Raw genomic sequence first — 6,545 nt, forward strand, 5'->3', positions numbered from 1 at the left:
TCTCTCTCTCTCCTCACATTCTTCTCCAACTTACGGCTTCTCTCCTCCTTTCTTTCTTTTGCCAATCTCCATAGATCTCCATAGCCAGCCAATATCCACATATTTTCTTTTGTTTGTTTGTTCTTTTGCTTAGTTTCCAATATCAGTTTTTAACATAAGAACTGATGAAGCATAAGTTCGTCAGTCAAAATGGGCAAATGGAACCAATCGTCAACCTGTATGAATGTACTCTCAAAATGGTCACCGGTGTGGTGCCTGCCACAACGTCTCCGATGTCAAAGTCAGTACAAGGTAACTCTTTACAAAATGAAAATGGAACTGTAGCAAATAGCAATGAAATTTTCTTAGTATTTTTATATGTCTTCCCAGCTTCTTCTAGCCGTTGGGGGTAGTTATGGTGGCCTTAATGTCTCTCTTGGTAACATTTTGTGTCTTATAATGTGGTTTCAATGTGCTTCAACGGATCATACAGTTGGTTATGTAACCGTTCCATGTTTAATTGGCTGTATTAAATGGTCTGGTTGTCTTCGCCAGTAACATGGGTATTTACTTTGCCTTGCCTGAAGGTGTCCTTGTCTATATTGATGGGATCGTCCATGTGAGACGGACTCGTCGGTCTCGTCAAGAACTATATTAGACGTATTCTCACTTAAGAGAAATCAAATAAAAGGACTCTTTAGTGACAAGACTCAAGAAATATAGATAATTTTTTTTTTTTTTTTGGATTACTAAATTGACATTTAGATTAGAACTATCTCACTTCATTGCCAAGGGACAGGACTCTAATGAGTCTGATCGGTAAAATATTTAAATTTTTGGTCTCAATTGGTTTTACATTGATATCTAAAACTAAATTATACTTTTAGATTTAACAACCTAAATTCTACATATAGCTCCATCGAGTTGTGTGGGTCAGTGGAGGAGAAGGAAGTGAGTGGTCTAGAGAGAAGAAGAAGAAGAAGAAGAAGATGGGAAAGGTGGAAGGAGTTAATGATTTTTTTAACAAGAGAATTAATGACTTTTAATGCATTAGATTACTTATTTCTGGAAGTTGATGACATGACCGCTTGTGTGTTATTGACCATTAGATTTAATTGAAAACAATGGTTAAAAAAATGTGTAACTTTAGATGAGTTACACTATGTGTAACTTGAATCCATCTCTTTCTCTCTCTCTCTTTCTATATATATATATATATATATGGATAATTTGATAGTTACAACGAAGTCGAAAATTTAAAATGTCTATATTAGAAACATTAAGAAGTGATGACCAGTGAACTACAAAGTTCTTGAAAAAAAAAAAAAAAAAACTGATATTTGAATTGTTGACATATATACCCTATATAAAAAAACAATAAATAAGTTGACATATATGCACCAAGTTAAATTGTTTTGAGTATTCATTCAGAACAACTTAAAGTTTGATAAAATATTTTAGTGTGTTCGACCAAGTTATGGTATTAATCATTTTATTCGACGGGCCAGGACTAGGTTTGTACTCTATGATAAAGTTTGATAAGCATTGTACCTTCAAGGCTTGAACCATATAGTGTAAATGGCAAGAGCTGGACAACGATTTTATTTTTTATTTTTTAAATATCAAATACTAAACTAGTTATATAATTTTAGAAAAAATAGAAATAATCAACTATGCTTTGGGTATCCAAGATAACAGAGATATAGGTTCAAATTTCTCATTTCTGATTCGGAGTGCTGTTATTGCAATAATATTGTTCGTTGACAACATTCTATTACTAATAATTTCTCTAAAAATATGACAAAATTTAGATACAGTATTTTAGATATTGTTCCTTAGATTACTTTCTTAAGATTTAATTATGTAACTATTTAACTAAAAAATATTTTAAAAATCTACACGACAGAATTTTAAAAAAAGAACTTAAAAACAACATCTAAGTATTGTACTTAAATCTTGTCATTCTAAATAAATGGCATCACAATTCACAAGTCACAACCAAGATAAAGGCTACTCTCGTATTTCAAAGAAGGAAAACCGGAAACGCAATCAAAGACAACCCAAAAAGATTTAAAGTGGCTGAATGGAATGGAATGTAAAAAGGAATTCCCTTTCTATGAAACGCAACAGCATAAAATATTGCAAATCTTATGCGTGTTACAACTTACAAATGGAAACTTAATTATTAATTATGAAACTTAAAAAATAAAAAGAATCTGGAATCAGTGGGGAATAGAGAGATAAATATATTATCTTTTTTCATCCACCTTTTGGCTAATAGAGAGAGAGAGAGAGAGAGAGAGGACTCGAAAGAGTTATGACTTGACACAGACTTATCACCTACACACACACGCAGTCTTTGATTAGCTTTTAACTAGTTTTAAGTATGGTTACTTGAAGTACCACACGCTTAAATGGATGATGATGATGATGCCACTTGCCACATAAGTTGTTCTATGCTACAGAAAGAATTTGTGAACCATAAGAATAAAATGGTGCATCAGTTATCTTGTTGAAGCCATATTCGTCAACAATATGCCCTCTCCTGTATATATGTTGTGAATTTGTGTTTTGTGATGTGTCTCAAATTTTATCCGTTTTCATTGATAGCTTTTATTTATTTATTTATTTATTCTCAGTTGTAATTATTGAATTATATATATATACAGGGTAATTTTAAAGGACATGTTCATGTGTAAGGATCTTAAACTCCTTATATTATTATTATTATTATTATTATTATTATATAAGCAATAGGAGACTTTTACCTTTAATCATACACTCATGTAAACGTGCATCATTAGGTCACATGGAAATTCCTAAAAAATAAAAAGAAAAAAGTCTCATGGAAGTTCATTGGTGTGTGAGAGCTAACGTTTTGTTTGGGGACCAACCTACCATTGACTTAATTATATTTTAATCTCTCCTTCATATCAGTCTTCATTCATAATTATTTGTCATAAAAAAGCATAATGTCATTTATTTGATATATAAATTCCATAAAATATATAAGCATATATGACCCACAATATTCCTATGAGTTTCTGCTTTGGTTGTTCATTATATAAACGGGGAAAGAAGCAAAGAAAAAAAAAAAATTCAAATACCTTTTTTTTTTCTCGAAGGTTATAACCCTAATTTGTTTTGACTTTTGAGTTTTGACCACCAAAACTAAAAAATGCAAAACACTGAATCCTGGTATGAGATACGCACGCCCANTAAAATATGACAAAAATTAGATACAGTATTTTAGATATTGTTCCTTAGATTACTTTCTTAAGATTTAATTATGTAACTATTTAACTAAAAAATATTTTAAAAATCTACACGACAGAATTTTAAAAAAGAACTTAAAAACAACATCTAAGTATTGTACTTAAATCTTGTCATTCTAAATAAATGGCATCACAATTCACAAGTCACAACCAAGATAAAGGCTACTCTCGTATTTCAAAGAAGGAAAACCGGAAACGCAATCAAAGACAACCAAAAAGATTTAAAGTGGCTGAATGGAATGGAATGTAAAAAAAATCCTGGTATGAGATACGCACGCCCAGCATAATTTACAGAATCATGATCTTCCTAAATATTAATTGACACTGACCACGTTTTTATTAAAAAAAAAAAAAAAAAATCTATCAAGTTCCTATGAGTTGAGAGTTTTATTTTTTTTCCACAATATTTGAAGTATTCAATTGTGTAATGGGATAAGGGCATTTAGTGCAATGGAAAACAGCTTAACTGTAAACTATAACAGAGAGTTACATTACAATCAATCCAAAGGGTCCACGAGTACCATTCCACCTACGTTTGCTTGATTACGATCGATGGAGCAATCACATTCCATTCCCATTTCTGATTTTCTGTAATGATACGTACACTAGTAGATGTTGTGAATTTGTGACGTGAGTCTCAACTTCTATCCGTTTTGATGGGAAGCAACAAAAACTTGCCTCATCAAAATCAGAGGCAAAGCCGCCCTAGCCCAGCCAATACAGCTTACGTGAATATGCATTGGATCCTTCACTCGTAACTAATCATTATGTAGACCTTTCAAATGGGTCTGGTTGGATAGGTGAGATGGTACTCCCTCAAGCCTTAAAGGCTTGAGAGGTTTATGAACTCAGGTTGGAGTGGTCTTAGGATGGGGTTATATTGTTGATTGTCCCAAAAAAAAAAAAATTTTTAAAAAAAATTAAAGATCTATTTAATCCATACAAGACATGAATTTATTGGATTTATATGGGTTTTTATTCCTATTATTTTTGTTGGGTCTTTGATGGGTCAAGCTACACTAGAACGATGAGTCGTGTTTCTTTATAATATATGAAGATAACATTTATATATATATATATATAATGAATAATGATATATTTAATTTCTTCAGTGTGTTTGGTAAGTTCTAAAAAAGAGGAAATGAAAAAGAAATAGAATATTATTTTGTTAGAAAGTTGAGAGGGAATCTATAATTGGAAAAGCAATTAATGTAAGTTTGAGGCACTTTTGAAAGATTAATCACTTGAAAGAGTTTGCTAAAGGATTAAAAGAAATTAATCACTTTTAGAATACAACAAAGTCACCAACTACTAACAACAATTTTGAAAACCACTGCATACCTTTGGTGCGATAATCACTTCACAAGTATAAGTGCTTGTGAGGTGTGGGGAGCATGGGCCGGGATTTAAGTCTTCAGGAGAGAATTTCACACACATATACACTTAGATTAGGCTAGAGTAGAATTTCTATCTTATATATATTAATTTTTTTTTTTTTTGAAGTTTCATGTCATTCCAATGAATCCCTAATTCACATGGCACCAACCAATTGTTCGCTGAAAGCTTAGAGCTTCTATTTAGCTGTATTCGAATAAAAAACAAAGTCAGAGCATGGAATAAGAAGTAACTAGGCAATTTTATAATCACTATCGTTTGACATAACTTTATCCCCACGAATCTATATATATCTAAAAGCTGAAGCGCAGTATTTATTGTTACTATACTTTTGTTAAATCACATCAACAGCTACATCATCAACTTATTTTCTACATTTTCTTTTTTCTTTTTAAACTTTTCTTTTCCCTATTCTAAAAAAAAAAAAAAAAAAAAAAAAAAAAAAATAAAAAAACACAATACCAAAATACAAACTAAAAAAACCATCAACCTTAATTAAGTTATAAGAAAAAAAAAAAATTCACCAAAAGAAAGTGTAGAGAGAGAGAGAGAAAGAGTACTCACAGTCTTGTGTGTGAAAAATATAGATTAAATGAGAGAAATTATATCAAATTTATCAAACAAAATGGGGAGAAGAATAGACAAATATAAGAATGAGAAAATGATGAAAAAAGTGTAACGGAAAAGTATGGAATAGTGGAAGATAAAAAAGTCAGAGAGAAGAGAGAGGAAAGGTTGGAAGAAGTGTAACAGTAAGTGTGGACTAACAGAGAGAAGAAGAGTTTTTTTTTTTTTTTTTTTTTTGAGANACGCCAAAATTCAACCAAAGCTATAAAGAGAAAGAGAAAGCTTTATGATGGAGAATTAAAAAACACAATACCAAAATACAAACTAAAAAAACCATCAACCTTAATTAAGTTATAAGAAAAAATAAAAATTCACCAAAAGAAAGTGTAGAGAGAGAGAGAGAAAGAGTACTCACAGTCTTGTGTGTGAAAAATATAGATTAAATGAGAGAAATTATATCAAATTTATCAAGGGTTAATAGTTAATTTTTTTTTATATAGAAATTTCAGTTTATATATATAAAAAAAAAAAATTTGCATGGCTATGAATTTGAATATGCCTACCAATTGTTTTTGAGTAATAAATAATTATAAAGTATATCTTTTATTCCTTTGGTTTCATTTTAATTTTGGTTAAGATAACATAGTAATTTTTTGATGAGTTTTGATTATTATGATAATCTCCTTATTTCTTAAGAGAGAGAAATTTGAATAATATATTTGAAACTTATAAATTTTAGTTGTATATTAGGCAAATATAACACATTACAACAAAAGTTAGAAGAATATGATTTGCCTTAAAAAATATTAAACAAACACACAAAAAATAATAGAATGATATATTTGTAGAGATAAAAAGATAAAAAATATTTGTAGAAATTGTTTTTTAAAAATAGACAATACTTGAAATAATTCTTACTTTTTATGTATTACATGCCCCATATATAATATTTATTTATTTTCACACATCGCATAGATCTGCGACTAGTACAATATAAAAAGCCTCAGCAATTTTGTAATAGCTTATATTAGCTATTGACATTATATGATTGCTCCATCTTCATCAAGCAAACGTACGTGGAATTGTTAGATGAAATGCAATGTAATTGAAATATGTAATAATCTATTCACTAAAAAATTATGTAATAATCTTATACTAGTTTACAAGTCAACTGTTTTTTTTTATTGCAATAAATATATATTGTCCTTGTCCAATAACACAGTTGAATATGTCCAACATTTTCTTAAAAAAAAGGGACTCAAATCATAATCATAATAATTTGATAGATTAATCTTAAAGTGGTGTCAATTTATGTTAGGAAGAAAGTTT

Source organism: Quercus suber, unplaced genomic scaffold, assembly GCF_002906115.3.
Source record: "Quercus suber isolate HL8 unplaced genomic scaffold, Cork oak 2.0 scaffold_23, whole genome shotgun sequence".
Lineage (NCBI taxonomy): Eukaryota > Viridiplantae > Streptophyta > Magnoliopsida > Fagales > Fagaceae > Quercus > Quercus suber.